At 38.7% G+C, this 19,247-nt stretch overlaps 1 protein-coding gene and 1 long non-coding RNA gene across 2 annotated transcripts in view; both read left to right on the forward strand.

Moving 5' to 3' along the window:
• Positions 1–19,247, forward strand: part of AGBL4 (AGBL carboxypeptidase 4) — a 1,267,959-nt gene that overhangs the window by 461,246 nt on the left and 787,466 nt on the right. The window lies entirely within an intron of this gene.
• On the forward strand, positions 13,367–18,155 carry LOC141276021 (uncharacterized). The gene is made up of 3 exons (XR_012324815.1): positions 13,367–13,437; positions 17,034–17,079; positions 18,129–18,155. It is a non-coding gene; the product is annotated as an uncharacterized lncRNA (long non-coding RNA).

Raw genomic sequence — 19,247 nt, forward strand, 5'->3', positions numbered from 1 at the left:
GCCCTTTCCAAGTACGTGGGGAGTTTCTTGCCTTTTGGGAAGTCTGAGTTCTTCTGCCAGCATTCAGTAGTTGTTCTGTAGGAGTTGTTCTACATGTAGATGTATTTCTGATGTATTTGTGGTTAGGAAGGTGATCTCCATGTCTTAATCCTCTGCCGTGTTGAACGTCTCTCCAGAACCTTTTCTCTTAAACACAGTATTTTTTTCTTATTACAAGTGCAATGTATATTTGTTGTAGAAATTATAGAAAATATAGATGATCGGAATGAAGAAAACAAAAACAACTCATAACCCAATTAAAAAGAAATAGCCACTGTTAGCATGTTGGCAGAATTTTACTTTTTCATATATCTCCATAGCTACCTTAGTTATAGAGATATAGAGTCAAAAATGTAAGATTGTGTCCATATTATTTTTCTTAACAATTCGATAATATGAAACTACTTTGCAAACCTACTTTATCTTCCACTGGCAATGCATTCTAAGTATTTTCCACACTTTAAATATTTTTGTATAACATTCTTTTAAAGGATTCTCAGGAGATCATTGTTTGGCTCCATCATAGTTCATTTTATCAATCCCTTGGTATTGGGCAATTAAGTTCTAGAATAAACAATACTATAATAGAGAGGTTGGTGTTCACTATGATTATTGAGTTACACCAAATTCCCATATATGGAATTGAGGCTAAATATATTTAAAACACTTCTGAGCCATGTTAATCAAATGACCTCCAATTTATACCATTTTATACCCACTCCAGCAGTGTATAAATGTGTCAGCCTGATTACTATAAAAATTAAAAACCCTTTTCTTAATGAGATAACATTCTTAACTCGTTAGATTAGACATTTTAGGGCTAATGGCACTCTATAATTTTGTTTTGTTTGTTTTTTTTTTTTCCTTTTGCAACTCTCCTATACATGTCTCCCACACCCTGAATCACCCTTCTCTCTCTCTCTGTCTTTCTCTCTCTGTCTCTGTCTGTTTCTCTTATAATAGTGATGATTTTTTCTTGGTTGTGAGAGCTTTTAACAAAACTGATACAATTTTTATTTGAGCAGTTTTAGGTTTACAAAAAATAATTGAACAAATAGGGCTTCCTTGGTGGCACAGTGGTTGAGAGTCTGCCTGCCGATGCAGGGGACTCGGGATCGTGCCCCGGTCTGGGAAGATCCCACATGCTGCGCAGCGGCTGGGCCCATGAGCCGTGGCCACTGAGCCTGCGCATCTGGAGCCTGTGCTCCGCAACAGGAGAGGCCACAACAGCGAGAGGCCCGCGTACCCAAAATAAATAAATAAATAATTGAACAAATAGTACAGAAAGTTACCATATACACCCCTTGCCACTCCCCTGAATTTCCCCTATTATATAACATCTTGCATTAGTGCAACATGTTTATTACATTTGATGAGTCTATATCGATAAAAATATTATCAACTGAAGTCTATAGTGTACACTAAGGTACACTCTTTATGTTGTACATCCTATTGATTTTTACAAATGTATAACGACATATAACCATCATTACAGTTTCATATGGAATAATAGTTTCACTACCCTAAAAATCCATTATGCTTCACCTATTCATCCCTCTCTCTCTCCCTTCTCCCAACCCCCTAACAACCACTGATCTTTTTACTGTCTGCATAGTTTTGCCTTTTTCAGAATGTCATATAGTTGGAATCATACAGTATGTAGTCTTTTCATACTACATACCACGTCCACATAGCAATGCACATTTGTTTCCTTTCTATCTTTTCATGACTTGATAGCTCATTTCTTTTTATTGCTGAATAATATTCCATTGTATAAATTACCATAGGTTATCCATTTACCTATTGAAGGACATCTTGCTTTTTTTCAAGTTTTAGACATTATGAATAAACCTTCTATAAGCGTGTGTGTGCAGGTTTTTGTGTGGACTTAAGTTTTCAGCTCATTTGTGTAAATACCAAGGGCCATAATTGGTGGATCCTATGGTAAGAATACATTTAGTGTTGTAAGAAACCACCACTCTGTCTACCAAAGTGGCTGCAAATTTTGCACACTCATCAGCAGTAAATGAGAGTTCCTGTTGCTTTGTATCTTCACTAGTATTTCGTGTTGTCACCGTTTTGGACTTTGGCCATTCTAATAGGTTCATAGCAATATATCATTGGCATTTTAATTTGCAATTCCCTCATGACATATGACGTTGAGCATCTTTTAATATGTTTATTTGCCATCCATGTCTTCTTTGGTGAGGTATCTTTTCAGATCTCTAGTGAATTGTTTATTAATTGAGCTGTTTGTTTCCTTATTGTTGAGTTTTAAGATTTCTTTGTGTATTTTGGATACCAGTCTTTTATCTGTTATGTATTTTGCAAATATTTTCTCCCAGTCTGTGGCATACTTTTTCATTATCTTAAGGGAAAGTTTTTTATATTGAGTAAATTAATTCTTTTTCTGTTTTATAGAACTGGATGTATTTTCCCACTTTATTAATTACCTTTCAGTTTTCTTCAAAGTATTTTTTGATGTTCAGAGGTTTTTGTTTTCAAATTGTCAAATCCATAAATCTTTTTCCTTGGAACTCATTTCTTTGTGGTTAAACAAAGAAAGACCCTTTCCTTTCAACAGCATATAGCAAATTGTTCAATTATACTCTCTTTAAAGTCTCTATGGCTTTACTTGGTTTTTCTTCCTCTCCTCCACTCCCTCCTCTCCCTCCTCTTCCATCTTTTACATTTAACCTTTAATCTACTATATTTTGGCTAGTTAAGTTAGACATAGTGACCTAAATTTACTTTTTTCTCAATGGTTAGCCAATTATTCATCATTATTTGTTGAAAAATTTATTCTGTGTCATTAGAATATAGTTTTAATACCTATAAGTTTGTAATATATTTTATTACTTGAGCATGTCCCTCTTTATTACTCTTTTTTTAAAAAGTGTTCTTAACTATTCTCTTGTGTTTTGAAAGACGATTTTTTTGAATTACTCTTTCACATTCTAAAAATATATTTGGCATTTTTATTGAAGTCATATTTAATCCATAGGATAATTTGAGCAGAGTTGACATATTATGATATTGTCTTTCCATCCAGAAAATAGTGTGTTTTATCTTTTTCTGTTCATACTAGAGTTGAGTAACTTTATTTAAGCAAGTCTTCATTTTTTGTTAAGTTTATTTGGAGGTGGTTTCTATTTTTATTGCTATTGAGCATTAGATATTTTTTCTATTATGTTTTGGAACTGGGTTTTGCTAATATATGGAGAAGCTATTTATTCTTATATGTATGTCCATTTAAATCATGGGTTTTTATGAGACATTAGTGTTTCTGGGAACTTTAGACAGCACTCAGTGCCCTTGCATATCACTGTATTGAAGATTCACCTATTAGAGGCAACAAGAAGAATTGAAATCAAATGGAAATCAAATCCTGTCCCTTACCTCTGTGACATGACAAATCATTTAAGGACCACTGAGCCTCAATTTACTAATATACAAAATGGGAATAATTATGTGAGAACCCAATACAAATAATGGTCCTAATTTTTTATCAACTGTTACATCATGTGATAAAATTGATAGCTATTTATTATTAATTTGAGGGCTAAATAATCATTCTTATTATGCTCACAACAACATTCTAAAGTAGATAATATTATTATCCCAACTTCCATGTGAGAAAATGGTGGCTTAGAGAAGTCCTTAGTATGTATGTAGTATTGTGGTTAATGAGAGAGTTTTGGAGCCTGGCTGCCTGGTTTAAATTTCAACTCCCCAACTTATTCATTATATGACATCAGACACATTTCTTAACCTCTCTGAGCATCAATTTCTTTATTCATTGTATGGAGAATAATAATAATGTGTACTACGAAAGTGGTTTATTTATATTGTTTGTTTGTTTTGTGGTGCTTAGAATAGTGCCTGACACACAGAAAGTGATGAATAAATATAAGCCATCTTAACAGCTTGTGCCTCCTCCTTTGAGGCCAGAAATTCTGTGATAGTCATAGAGTCATGTGTGTTTCAGGGTCACCTTAATGGCTTAAAGGAATGTCAGAGGATCAAAATCTTTCTCCTCTAATCAAATTCTGCTTATCCTTCAAAGTTTATTTTAGGTAAACAGATTAAAGAGAGGCTTATATGATTCCATTGATCACGACCACAATTTAGACAACATTTTCTGATCAGTTAGAGCAATGTCTGAACAGCAGCCCTATATCTCTTAAATTCTTACCTCCTACACCTAATCTTTTAGAAAATCCAATTGGCTTTTCCACCCACACTGCTCTAGACTGAACACTATTATCTCTTGCTTGGATTACTGCAACAGCCTCATAAATGGTCTTTCTGATTCTACTTGTGCCTTCCTACTTGTGCCTCTGTTGCTAAAACAGTAGCCAGGGCTATCTTTTCAAACATAAATTAGATCATGTCTTGCCTTTTGCTCAAAACTCTCCAATAACTTTCCACTTTACTCAGAATAAAATGATCTTAAAATGATTTAGAACTACTTAATCTGTGCCCCCCCACCAGCCCCTTCCTCTCTGACCTCATGACCTTATCTCATTATTTTGTCCCTCAATCACCCTGTGCCTGCTACACTGATCACTTGCTCTTCTTTGAGTATTCCAGACATCCTCCTATCTGTTTCCTTTGTCTGAGTATTCTTTCCTCAGATACATGTTTGGCTAACCCCATAGATGAGCATAGATGATGTGTCTCATCAGACTGGGGAATTTTTTCTTAAATTCATTTGTGACTACTTGAGAATCCCCAGGAGGAGTGAGCAACCTTTAATCTCCTACTAACAGAATGTATGACTGGAGAATCAGCTATGCATCTCTGAAGCATGGTAGCAACGAACTTAGAGAGCTTAACACATTGTTAAGCTAGTAGGCTAGCACTAGTAGGCACTCAAAGAATAAATTTGGGAAATGTAAATGAATTTATATGATTTATCATTCCAGGCGTTATACTTGCAATGTCTCTAATCTTCCCATTAACCCTATTAGGTAGGGATCCTTCACTGCTCTTATTTTACAAATGAGGAATCAGAAGCCAAACAGATTACATATGGTGAAGTAGAATTCTGACCCAGGTGTGTTCCTATTTAAAGTCTATGTTTTTTCACCTCATCAGATCATTTTGGAGTTTATCAAGTAGACTAAGCTGTATTTCCTTGTTAAGCGTCAGGGTGCTGGGTAGGAGTGGTCAGTGGCAGAGCCAGTGGTTTCTGGTTGAGGCATTGAAAAAGTGACAGACTTGCCACATATGGGAATTTCCATTTGTCACAAGAGAATACAAGATGACCAGGTTCAAGAGAACATGAGAATCTCCATCCAGAGAAATTCTACTTTCCCAGCTTTATCTGGTACTAAATATTTGCATACTCCAAAATTACGGATTTGGAGGATATTCAAAGAGAATCTGGCCACATTTGAGACACAAGTTTAGTGGGGAGAGAAGAGGATCATTCCTCTTATTTTGCCCTCATACAAATGACCCAAACTTTCTTGGCCTCCACTTTCTCATCTGAAAAATGTCACAAACGGTTAAGAATTATGGTGATGAAAATTGCCATAGTATCTCCACAAGTTAATTAGTCTAGGTGAGATCAGAGACATGTTCTAAAGAAAAAGCAAACTGAAACAGGATAAACAGTACCATTATACTAAGTTTTCAGATAAATAATACTCTGAGATTCACATCATTTCTTCTCTACCCCCACACACCCTTCTAAAAACACTTATCATAGCCTAGAAGAGACAACCATGTATACCATGTGATCTCAACCCCAGAATAGAGGAATAATTACCTTATCCAAGCTAAACCAGTCACATTTTCTCTCCCTGGAAATTAGAGGACTTTGAGAAACAGCTAGAAAGTCTAATTGATTTGCACCTGAGGCTATGATTTTGTAGAGGCTATCATGTCCACATGAAAGTAGTTGAGTACAAAAGCCTATCAAAGAGAGAGAAGAATGAAATGAACACAGCAGAAATGAGAAACTGCAAGGAAGAAAGGGGCAGAAACTATCTGACTGGTTTTTAATAACAATGCAGCCCATATTTGGGAACCTGACATCTTTAGCATTCTTACGATAAACCCCACTTTCCTGAAGGAAGCTTGGGTGGGTTTCTGATCTTTGATCTTTGCAAACCAACAATTTTTAAGCTTATGTTATAAAGGATATCGTGTATAGAATTTTTCTGCAGCTATAGAATTTTTTTTCTCAGTGACTGAACAGATCCCTTCCTTACCTTTTAAAGGACTTCTATGTAAATAAAACATTTATATGAAAGATGTCTTAGTCCATTCGGGCTACTATAAGAAAACAACTAGACTAGGTGGCTTATAAACAACAGGAATGTATTTCTCACAGCTCTGGAGTTTGGGAAGTCCAAGATAAGGCCCCAGCAGATTTGGTGTCTGGTGAGGGCCCACTTCCTCATAGATGGCCATCTTCTCACTGTAACCTTACATGGCAGAAGGGGGTCAGGAGAGCTTTCTTGGGCTTATTTTATAAGGGCAGAGCCCTCATGACCTCACCAACTCCCAAAGGCCCCACCTCCTAATTTCATCACCTTGAAGATTTGGATATTAAAATGTGAATTTTGCAGGAGGAGAGGGGGATAAAAACATTCAATCTATAGTATTCTGCCTCTGACCCCCCCACCCCCAAATTCATGTCCTTCTCTCATGGAAAATTCGTTCATTCTTTCCTAATAGCCCTAAAAGTCTTAATGCATTCCAGCATCAACTTAAAATCCAAAAGACAAATATTGTATTATTTTACTCATATGTTGAATATAATAAAATGAACAAACAAGTAAACCAAACCAAACCAAATGCATAGATGCAGAGAACAGAGGAGCATTTACCAGAGGGGAAGGGGGATAGAGGGAGGGCTAAATAGACAAAATGGGTCAACTGTATGGTGATGGATGGAAACAACTTTTGGTGGTGACCATGCCGTGGTGTATATCAGGGGTCCATGGCCTGTTAGGAACTGGGCCGCACAGCAGGAGTTGAGCGGTGGGCGAGCATGTGAAGCTTCATCTGTATTTACAGCCAATCCCCATTGCTCACACTACCACCTGAACTCCGCCTCCTGTCGGATCAGTGGCGGCATTAGATTCTCATAAGAGCATGAAACCTACTGTGAACTGTGCATGTGAGGGATCTAGGTTGCACGCTCCTTATGAGAATCTAATGCCTGATGATCTGAGGTGGAGCTGAGGCAGTGATGCTAGCACTGGGGAGCGGCTGCAAATACAGAGTATCATTAGCAGAGAGGTTTGACTGCACAGAAACCATAATAAATCATTTGCAGACTCATATCAAAACCCTATCAGTGAGTGGGAAGTGACAATTAAGCTGCATGTGGTGGCAGGCTTTAAGTCAGAATCCGACACTTATTTTAGTCCATGAGTGGCCTGCCCATTATTTTATTTACCACTTCCATCCATGCCTCTTTCCCGCACTGGGCACTTGTCTCAGTCACGGTTTTGGTAAGCCCATGAGCTAACCCTAACCAAAATGAGTAAAAAACAAACATCGCTGGAGAGCTTCTTTGAAAAGGGGGAAAGACCCAATGATGAGACAGCAGAAGACTCTAAGGCTGCCAACAAAATGAAAGCTGCATTTAAAAGAAAATACCAAGAGTCCTACTTAAATTATGGATTCATTGCAACAGGTGATTCACATTCTCCAAGCTCACTTTTCATAATATGTGGTGACTGGCTATACGAGGAAGCCATGAAACCTTCTAAACTGCTTTGCCACATGGAGACCAAGCACCCTGCATTAAAAGACAAGCCTTTGGAGTTTTTCAAAAGAATAAACGTGAACATGAAGAATAGAAGCAATTATTTGATGAAGGCCACCACTTCATCAAATGTGTCTGCAGTGAGAGCATCACTCTTAGTGGCTAACCACATTGCTAAAGCTAAGAAGCCTTTTACTATTGGTAAAGAGTTGATCCTTCCTGCTGCTAAGGACATTTGTCATGAACTTTTAGGAGAGGCTGCAGTTCAAAAGGTGGCACAAGTTCCTCTTTCGGCTAGCACCCTAACTAGACAAACTGATGAAATACCAGAGGATATTAAGGCACAATTGTTAGAGAGGATTAATGAGTCTCTGTGGTACACAATCCAGATTGACGAGTCTACCGATGTTGACAACAAGGCAACAATGCTTGTTTTTGTGTGACATATTTTTCAGGAGGATGTGCATGAGGATATGTTATGTGCACTTTTATTGCCAACCAACACTGCAGCGACAGAACTATTCAAGTCTTTGAATGATTACATATCAGGAAAACTGAACTGGTCATTTTGTGTCGGTATATGCACAGACAGAGCAGCTGCCATGACTGGACAGCTTTCTGGTTTCACTACTCAGGTCAAAGAGGCCACTTCTGAATGTAAGTCTACACACTGTGTCATCCATAGAGAAATGCTGGCTAGCCTAAAAATGTCAGCTGAACTTAACGTTTTGCATGATGTGATTAAAATTATCAACCACATTAAAGTACATGCCCTTAACTCACGTCTGTTCACACGGCTCTGTGAGGAGATGGACGTAGAGCACACGCGTCTTATATGCAGAAGTGAGATGGCTTTCTAAAGGTAGATCACTGGCCAGAGTTTTTGAGTTATGAGAGCTGTTCCAGAGATTTCTGGCAGCACATTTCAGTGACACAGAATGGGTCGCAAACTTGCTTACTTGTGTGACATATTCAACCTGCTCAACGAACTCAATGTGTCACTTCAGGGGAGAACGATAACTGTGTTCAAGTCGGCAGATAAAGTGGCTGCATTCCAAGCCAAACTGGAATTATTTGGGAGATGAGTGAACATTGTGATTTTTGACGTTTCAAACATTAGCAGAGATTTTGAAAGAGACTGAGCCAGGGCCTTCTTTCTCCCAGCTGGTGCATGATCACCTCTCTCAGCTTTCAAAAGAGTTTGAGCATTACTTCCCAACCACAAAAGACCCCCAAACGGAGAAGGAATAGATCCACGACCCATTTGTGAATAAGCCAGGTGAATCGACTTTGTCCATGCTAGAAGAGGATCAACTGCTTGAGATCGCAAATGACGGTGGCCTTAAAAGTATGTCTGAGACAACTTCAAATCTCCATACGTTCTGGATTAAAGTCAAGGCAGAATATCCTGAGATTGCCACAAAAGCTCTCAAAAGGCTGTTTCCACTTCCAACGTCCTATCTTTGTGAAGCAGGGTTTTCAGCAGTGACAGCAACAAAAACGAGATTACAGAGTAGACTGGACATAAGCAACACACGTCGGGTGTCACTGTCTCCCGTCACCCCCAGATGGGACCATCAAGCTGCAGGAAAACAAGCTCAGGGCTCCCACTGATTCTGCATTTTGGTGAATTGTATTATTATTTCATTATATATTACAATTTAATAAATAAAGTGCACAATAAACGTACTGTGCTTGAATCATCCCGAAAACATCCCCCCTCCTCCCGCCCAGTACATGGAAAAATTTTCTACCATGATACTTGTCCCTGGTGCCAAAAAGCTTGGGGACCTCTGGTGTGTATGGAAGTTGAAATATAATGTTGTACACATGAAACTTATACAATGTTATAAACCGAATTTATCTCCACAGGCCCTTGCACTCTGGGCTTGTGATGGAAGGGGCAGCCCCAGTGATCTCAAAGACACCGTCAGGGTCATTCTTCCATTGTTTTGGACAGTAGCTCCTGGCATCTGTTTAGGTGGCTGATCCTTACTAATCTCCTTATCAAATTTGTCTTCTCTCCTGTTCTTTTCCATCCCAATATGGATAGGCTGAGAATTTTCTAGATTTTCAAGCTCTGTTTCCCTTTTGATTAATATTGTCCTTATTTCTACCAACATTCTGTTCACAACCACTTAGGTATTCGCTAAGAAGACTGAGACTTTCTTTAGGGTTCTCCCCCTCTCCTTCTGAGCCTTTAACAGTCCCTTCACAGCAATGTAGTCTTTTTCTAGCATGAACTTCCAAAATTTTCCAGCCTCTACCCATTACCCAATTCCAAAGCTGCTTCCACATTTTTAGGTATTTATTACAGTAGCACCCCATTCTCAGAACCCATTTTCTTTTTCAGTCCATTTGGGCTGCTATAATGATACCGTAGTCTGGGTAGATTTTAAGCAGCAGATATGTATTTCTCACAGCTCTAGAGGTTGGGAAGTCCAAGATCAAGGCACCAACATATTCAGTGTCTGGGGAGACATGCTTCCTTATAAACGACAGTCTTCTCACTATAACCTCACATGGCAGAAGGACCAAGAGAATTTTCTTGGGCCTCTTTTATACGGACACTAATCCCCTTTATGAGAGCTGTGCCCTCATGATCTCATTGCCTCCCAAAGGCCCCATCTCCTAATTCCACCACCTTCAGGGTTAGGATTTCAAAGTATGAAATGGGGAGGGGGGTGGGCAGAAATATTCAATCTATAGCAAGAGAGATGGAAAGGCCTTTCACTGACCTGGGTAAGGGGGACCAGAAATTCTGAATTCTGAACCTAGCTCAATGTTATACCATAAGAATGATGACTTTCTATTACTCTCTGAGACCAGTGATGAAAATATCAACTACATGATAAAGTAAATTTTGATCTTCTTTAATGACATCATAAAGGATTAACTGATTTCTTTTAAAGAAAGTCACATTTCCTATAATGTGTATATAACTTATTACACATGCCAATAGATTGAATTTAAAGAGAAGCTTAAAACAGATGCCAGTATTATACTAGAAATAAAAATGAAATAATTTCATTACATACAATTTACTGTACAAGTTGAGATTGGAGCCAGACTGCCTAGGTTCACGTATCAGCTCTAATAAAAATAATTTCTGGTTATTTAACTTCTCTGGCCTAAGTTTCCTATTCTGTAAAATGAGGACAACAATACCCATTTTATAGCATTGTGAGGATTAAATTAGTTAATATCTGTTAAGTGCTGCGTCAGCACATAGAAGATACTCAGTAAATGTCAGTACAGTTAATAAATTTAGTGCAACTTACTAGTTTGTACTAGTAAGTACAAAAAGGATAATATATGTATTTGTCAATATTTATACATGTGGCCATAAAAAGTTATAATAAATATAATAGTTTATATAATAGTATATATATATTTATACTATAGCACTTATAAACTATAATAGTTTATAAGTGCTAATTTCATGATATGCTGGCATCTGAGTAAAGTCCATTGGTGAAAAAATATTCTAGAAGAACAGTTTTAGTAATAATTATGTTTAACATTTGTAAGTTGATTTATAATATGAAAATTACTGTTATATACACCACTTATTTTTATTTTCACTTTCACAATAACCCTACTGATTAGGCATTGCCCGTATTCTTCAGATATTGAGAGCAAGGTTCATTGAGGGGAACAATATTGTCATTTGGGACAGATAGCAAAACTGAAATATCCTTTATCCTACCTGACACTTGTGGACTATTGGATAAAAAGAAAGTGTTTCAGGGTGTGATCAGGATGAGTTTTCTTTGTGGCTTCTGCCTATTTTCCAAGTCCCATTCACCTTCCTATATTTTAGGCAGAGCCGGGTAGTGATAACCATCTACAGGTGACCTCTGGATCACTCCCCCGCACCTGCCTGCCTGCTTTAGCCACCATGTCAAGGGTCCCTCAAGCGATAAATTCCCAGATTTTCTAGCTAAATAGCTCACACTGAAGTCCTTGAATATTCATTGTGCGTGGAATCTTAGATTGAACAAATTCAGTGTGTCCAGTTGAGTTCTTTAAGCTGAAATCCATCCACTTTACTTTTTTCCTCCCCTCCTTCTCTCCACCCTTCCTCTTCTCTCTCCTCTCTCTCTCTCTCTCTCTCTCTCTCACCTACTTTCTTCCTGTTTGGTATGGATTTGGCTACTATCCTCTTTGGTAGAAAAGTTGAGCTTACTTGAAAAGGATACATTGTATAGCAGAAAGAAAGGACCTTAGATTCTAGTCATTATTTACTATAAATTATAATAAAATAACTGTCATTATAGGATAAAACTCTCATGTGTTAGGTCAGTTGAGTGCTTTCCATATGTGAACTCCCTTAATCCTCACAATGTTCTATGTGGCAGACATTATTAACAGTATTTTAGAGGGAGAAACTGAACCTCAGAGAGGCTATGTGACCCAAAATCTTCTGATGCCTGTATGTATTTTTCACTGCCACTCTTTCCCCTAACTCTGTGTGACATTAGGTGTCACATCCCCCAGGGGAAACTCAGTTTCACTAATATAAGATAAGAGAATCAAACTTAATAAGCTCTAAGTTTCCTTCCAACTCTAGCAGTCTAATACCTTTTATGTTTCAAGAGTTTCCCCAAAATATAAAATCTAGATATTTCAAAACTGTTAAGACATGTGTCAAAAATGATGATATTTTAAAAGTAAAAACATACATTTGAAAGAAAAGTAGGAGAAAACATCATTGTTCATCAACTCCTAGAGTTCTTTCTTTTACAGATGTCAGTACAAAGTAAAGTGCTACAATAATTATAGTGTAGATTTTCTCATAATTACTACACCTCAGTTGGTTTGCTATACAAGGAAAGGGGGAAAAGGGGGAGGAAGAAAAGAGAAAAGTTCACCTTGCAATGAAGAACTAACTGCTGCAGAGGTAATCAGAAGAGGGTCTAATTGTTCCACAGTGAGGAATAATTTAGCCAACAGAAATGACGCTGTGAATTAAGAGATGATTGGTGAACATCTACTTCACAATGGATATTGATACCAAGGCTATTAAAGGGTGTTTCTTTTCTTATTAAATTAGCAGACTTTATCTGAGCACCTGTTATGTACCACAAATGAACAAGGTATGATTGTTGTCCTCAAGGAGCTCACAATCTAGTGAGAGAAAGAGATTATACCCAGAGAGTGAAATCAGTCATTACAGTTATGAGAGAGGCAAGCACAAGTAGTGCAAACACAAAGGAGGGGTTTCTAACCAGGACTTGGGGTCAAGAAAGTCTCCCTGGAGGAGGGGGATACCAAAGTTGAGTTGTGAGCATTAAAAAATATTTAGCCAGGCATAGAGTTTCAAGAAGGCATTCTATCAGAGTATGCACAACAGCATGATGAGCTAGTTATGGTTTCCATGGCTGAATACCTGTGTGTCTCCTGTTCAAGGAACAGCTATAAGAACATACCAACTACTCTCTGGTTTTGTTATCAAGTAAGATTTTTAAAATAATGATTTTTTGTGTTATTATGTTTTAATGCCATATATCTAGCCTCTGTTTTTGTTTTGTTTTTTACATTCTCAGCATAACGTTGCAAGGAAGAAATAATTGTTTCTTACTTTACCAGTTAAGGAACAGAGGTCTGCTGAAGTGAAATACTGACTTAGGTCACAAAGTAATGGCAGAGCTGGGATTCAAACTCAGGTTCGTGTGACTCCAAATTCTCTGCTCTTTCCCTTTACTACCTCTGCAATTACAGGCTGGATCTGGAACTTGACTCCTAAACTTCTATTTCTAGGGAAGTGCACAAATTACTAAAAGAGGGTTAGAAGAATAGTATTTACATTTATTTATTTATGGCTGCATTGGGTCTTCATTGCTGCATGTGGGCTTTCTTTTTAGTTCTGGGTGAGCGGGGGTTACTCTTCCTTGCGGTGCGCGGGCTTATCATTGCGGTGACTTCTCTTGTTGCAAAGCACAGGCTCTAGGTACACGGGCTCAGTAGTTGTAGCTCTAGAGCGCAGGCTCAGTAGTTGTGGCGCATGGGCTTAGCTGCTCTGTGGCGTGTGGGATCTTCCTGGACCAGGGCTCAAACCCGTGTCCCCTGCATTGGCAGGCAGATTCTTAACCACTGTGCCACCAGGGAAGTCCCAGTATTTACTTTTATTATATGATAAAAAACAAATTGTCACCAAGACCAGATAAAAGCATTACAAGAAAGGAAAACTACAAACCAATATCAATCATGAACATAGATACAAAAAATCCTCAACAAAAATCTTAGCAAATTGAATCCAGCAATGTGTAAAAAGAATTATGTACCATGACCAAGTGGGATTTATTACAGGTGTGCAAAACTGGTTCAATATTTGAAAATTAATGTCATCTACCATATCAGCAAAATAAGAAAAACATTTGACTAAATTCAACACCCATTTCTGATTTTAAAACACATAAACAAAAAAAACCTCTCAACAACTAGGACTAGAGGAGAATTCCCTCAAGTTGATAAAGAACATCTACAAAAAAATCCTGTAGCTTGCATTGTACTTAATGGTGAGAAACTGGATGTTTTCCTCATGAGATCAGGAAGAAGGCAAGTGTGTGCCTCTCACCATTTCTAACCAACATTGTATGTATTGGATGTCCTAGCTAGTGTGAAATGACAAGAAAAGGAAATAAAAAGATGTACAGTTTGGAAAGGAAGAAAAAGCAAGTTGTCTACTAAAGCAAATAAATAAAATATGTTCTACCATGGAAGTAAGTAATATCAATTACAACTGACTTCGAACATTGCCTTACTGTTTACAGTATATTTTCATTGATACTATCTTACTTGAGTTATTAAGTTAGGTGAGGTAGATGAGGGAAGATGGTAGCTAATTTAATCTCCATTTTGAAGATGAGTAGTAATGGTTAAGAGTAAGGGCTTTGGAACCAGACAGGTCTTAAACAGAACTCCAGTCTACCATGAGTGTATTACTAAACCTCTGGACATGTCCTCACCTGTAAAAGGGGGATAGTAAGATCTAGTTCAGAAAAATTGTTTCAGGTAATAATGCTATTTTTATCCAGACATCTCACATACTAGTTTTATGATCTTAGGCAAGATGCTTACAATCTCTGAGCCTCAGTTTCCTCAAATGTGAGATGGGGATAATAATAGAGCATACTTCTTGGGTTTTAATTTTTTTAGAATTAAACTAGAAAATATGTATAAAGCACTTGTCACACAGCCTGTTACACAATAAGCACTTAACAATGACAGTAACCATTGTTATTATTCCTTTATCCTTTGCTCATGTTTGATGATAAGTGAACAAGGGACTGAATGAAGAGTTATGGGCAGGAGAGGATGGATCAGTTTAGGAGAGAAGGCTGGATATGCACACAAGTGGCTAGACTGTAGAGGACCATGAATGACAGACTAAGGCAAAGAAGAGGTGTAAAGTTTAGAATCTTGAGGAAAATGAGTTGAAGTTTCTATTGGTGCTTTGTTCCAAGCTCTCCTGTCAGGTAGCTCATGAATAGTTTAGGACCCTAATGATAGATTCTTTCTTATAATTTCCCAGGAAGTTCTGCTCTCTCTCTCTCTCTCTCTCTCCCTCTCTCTCTCTCTCTCTCTCTCTCTCTCTCTCTCTCTCTCTCTCTCTCTTTTTAGGCTGCTTTTATTCCAGGAAGGAAGAGGGAGGGAGGAGAGGCCGGGCATCCCAGTGATCCAGGGCCATTGGGAGGTACTGCTAGTAACTGCTGCTGTTCAGAGAGTAGGAAGCAACCCTGATTTAGCATGATCGCTGCTGAAGGTCCTTGGAGCCTGGCCAGCCTCCATCCTTCCTGGGGTTCTTATTTTGCAATCTGTTTGCAAATAGAAGGAATGCCGCCAATTTGACTGGGGCATAGAATCCAGCAGAGATGATGATGGTAATAATTCTGCAGTGGCTGGGCACTGATGCCATCAGGGAACCTGAGGGGAGTGGGGGTCTGTTGCTTTGAATAACAATTCCTGGCCCTATGGCCTTAGAGTGATGGGTGGGACTTTCAGCCCATTCTCCTCCTGAGCCAGCATCTGTTCCTTAGATTAAAGAAAAGGCTGACTGTTCTCTTCCAGAAATAAATACCCATTTGTTTGTTCTGAGCAAACTTGTGCCTTGCCCAGGTCAACCTCTTCTGACAAGGCAAGGAAAATGTAGAGATGGATAGGTCCCCGAAAAGAATTTACAGAAGTGTGAATTTTGCCAGGTCTGTGTGTTACTGCTTGGAAAGGGCTGGCTCAGGGTACCGGGTTAGGCTGGCAAATTCAAAGGCAGACGGTCCTGCCTACACAGCAGCCTCCTGGCCGGAAGTCGGGGGTGGATCCAGATGGGAATCATATGCCTGTGCCATGTGTGTTTGCATTGGAGGGGAAAGAATCTCATGGCTGACAACTTTCTTAGGGCTCTGTGCAGAACTCACAGCATGAGGTGTGAGGAAGCTGCTGGGGCGATTCTATGCTCTGAATTTTAGAAACCATAACAGGTACTTGAACTGAAACCATACTTGGGTACTTGAACTGAACCTGGCCTGTCATCTGATTGGATGCCAGACTATAAACTCTAGACAGCTCCAAAAATCTACTTTTTCTTGTCCCTGGACCTCCTGTAGGGAAACTGTCCAATCCTACTGTCACGTGCTTTTTCAGTTTCCATCCTTCCATTATATTCCAGGATTCAGACTCGATGAATGTTTAAGCACCTACCAAATGATGAAAACCAAGTGCTACAGGAAGTATGAATTGTTATCTCCATCTTACAGATTAAGAAACTGAGATTGGTCACATAGCTAGTAGGTGGCAGAATCAGGATTCTCCATCCCACAGCCACTGTTATCCTGTGGCTACCCTTTCAGCTTCATCTCTTTCACATTTCCCAGCATACTCTGCAGTCTAGCCATACTAAACTGCTTTTAATTTTGTGATAACTTTTTCTTTAACATGTGTCCTCTGCCCAGACCTATTTATTTGTCTGAACTTTCTTCTCCTTCCCAGCCCCTCACCACCATCAACTTCCTGCCCCAATAGCTTAGCATAGCTATCACTGACTTTGGGGAGTTTGTAGCTGGCATATAGTATGAACTCAATACATTTTTTAAAACTGAGTGAAGGAAGCAAATTTCTCTTGTCCGGATGTAAGGCAATGGAACAGAAACTAGGGATCAGACAAAAATGAGAAAAGCCAGAGGGTGGGAGTGAGAGTCTGGATAAACTGAGTTAAAGAGATAAGCTGTCATGGATTTTAATGGAATGCCTTTGACCTTGTACATAGGTTGGGAAGGAAGCATTATAAATGCTGACCAGTCTGGATACCTAGGGTAAGATATCGGGTCTTTTGACTCTATGTCTAGATCTAATGTGGAGTCTAATGTACTACTTGGTTGAAAAGTCCTATCATCTTCAGCAAAACTAACAACATATTTTTTCTTAAGTCTTCACTTCGTTTGTGACAATGACTGAGGTTGCTGCTGACAGTGCTGATGCACAAGAGCCTCTGTGTTGACTAAGTTCATCTCCCAAGGACTTACTCCTTTATTTTTTGGCAGCTAGGTGCCTATTTTCCACTTTGATAAGCCCAGAGAACTCAATTCAATTTCACTGAAGGTTTTATCCTCCTATCTGCCCACTACAGGCAACTCACAGGGCCATGACCTTTTCATGGGGAAGTTGTTATATAAGAATATTTTAAAATTTCAGAGTCATAGACTGTCAGAACTACTAGAGGCCTTAGAAATCATTCAGACATACTCCTATCAATGGGAATGAGGTCACACAGAAAAGTTAAATAGAGTCCCCTGACTCTTGGTCTAGGACTCTCTCCCTGATCCCACAACCATAGTCACTAGGTTTGACGGGGAGAGAGATGGAGAGGACCTGCTTAACTGCGCAGAGTTACCAAAAATATGACTGGCTTTAAGAGTCAGACTTAAATTTGAATCCTGACTCCATCTCTATAAGCTCTGTGACCTCAGATATGTGACTTGATGTCTCTCTGTTTTCTCAACTGTGTAATAGATACGTTGATGTTGATATAGTTGTTAGGAGCAATGCTGATGAGCATAGAATGCCTAACAGTAGGCATTAACTACTGTATATTGCAGTAGGTGGATTGTTTTGATTTTTTTTCAGGTACTTTGGCAAAATTGGGATAACTGAAACACATTTGAGGGTCTTGGTTGACAAACCATTTATCTCAAGAATGCTTAATTACTCTGGTCCCTTTCAGCAACTTGGAGTTGTCATTCTTTAGACAAAGATGTTGTCAGAAAAAAATTCATTATTGGGTGACATTTGGGCTTTGTTTACATTACTTCATTGAGTCACTGCTAGGACTCCAAGTTGCTATGGAGGTTTGAACATTTTACAGAATTCCAGCAAACCGTAGATGTCTTGCTATATGACAGCCTTCAAACCAAGAAGAAAACTGCTAAACTCTACTAAAGATCTGCTACAACTACTGAGAAAGGAGTCCTGGGAGGTGAGGTCCACCAGCTAAATAGACAAAGTGCCACACTTGGACATTTTCCATTGGAAAGTCATAGAAGCTAGTCACATGCAATCTAACAATACTGTTTTCTGGGATAATGGAAGTGGTACTGGACTAAGAATTAGGAAGCCTGGACTCTAGTCTCATCCTTTTCACTGATCTGACTCTTGTCCTAGGCAGGTCACTTATCCTTACTGCCTAGGATGCTCTCCTAAACTGCAGTGTTCCACATCTTTATTCCTGTGATCATAAAATGTTTTACATCATCCCCAATTCCCACCCTTTACCTGGAAATCTTATTTGTCCTTAAATTCTTAGGTCAGGAAGAGCCTTCTTTAGATAGATATCTTTGATCTATCAGACTGGCGTTTGTCCTTTCTCCTACGATCCTACAAACTCCATCTCTTCATCTGCCAGGTCACACTGCATTGTAGACTATTTACATCTACCTCTTCTCTAATCTACTGTAAGACCCTTGAGAGTGGGGGTACATCTTAATTTTTGTTATATCCTCAGTGCTTATACTTTACTATGTAGAAGGTGGGACTCTAGCAGGAACTGAATGAAGGATAGGATTTGGGTAGGTGAGGGAGCAATCTAGGGAGACTTAGTGGTGAGACCAAAGGCATGGAGGCTGGAATGAATAAGCATAATACATTCAGTTATTTATTCATAGATTCACTTAAGCACTCATTGATTTATTCACTTATTTAGCACAAACATACAATAGGATCCTATTGAATGCCAGGATACAAAGAATAAAAAGAAGTTTCATCCTTAATAATTTTCTATTTGGTGGGAGGAAGGATACAGACAAGTAAATAAACATTTAACAATATAGAATGACGATCGCTGTGAAAGGACTTCCAGGTTGCAGAGGGAGCATAGAGGAGGTACCTACGTGGGCTTCAGGGTTAAATAAAGCTTCTTGGCGGAAATGACACCTCAGCTGAGTTTCAGAACATGTGTAGGAGTGAATCAGGCTGACAGAGAAGAAGC

This window comes from Tursiops truncatus, chromosome 1 (genome assembly GCF_011762595.2).
Source record: "Tursiops truncatus isolate mTurTru1 chromosome 1, mTurTru1.mat.Y, whole genome shotgun sequence".
NCBI lineage: Eukaryota > Metazoa > Chordata > Mammalia > Artiodactyla > Delphinidae > Tursiops > Tursiops truncatus.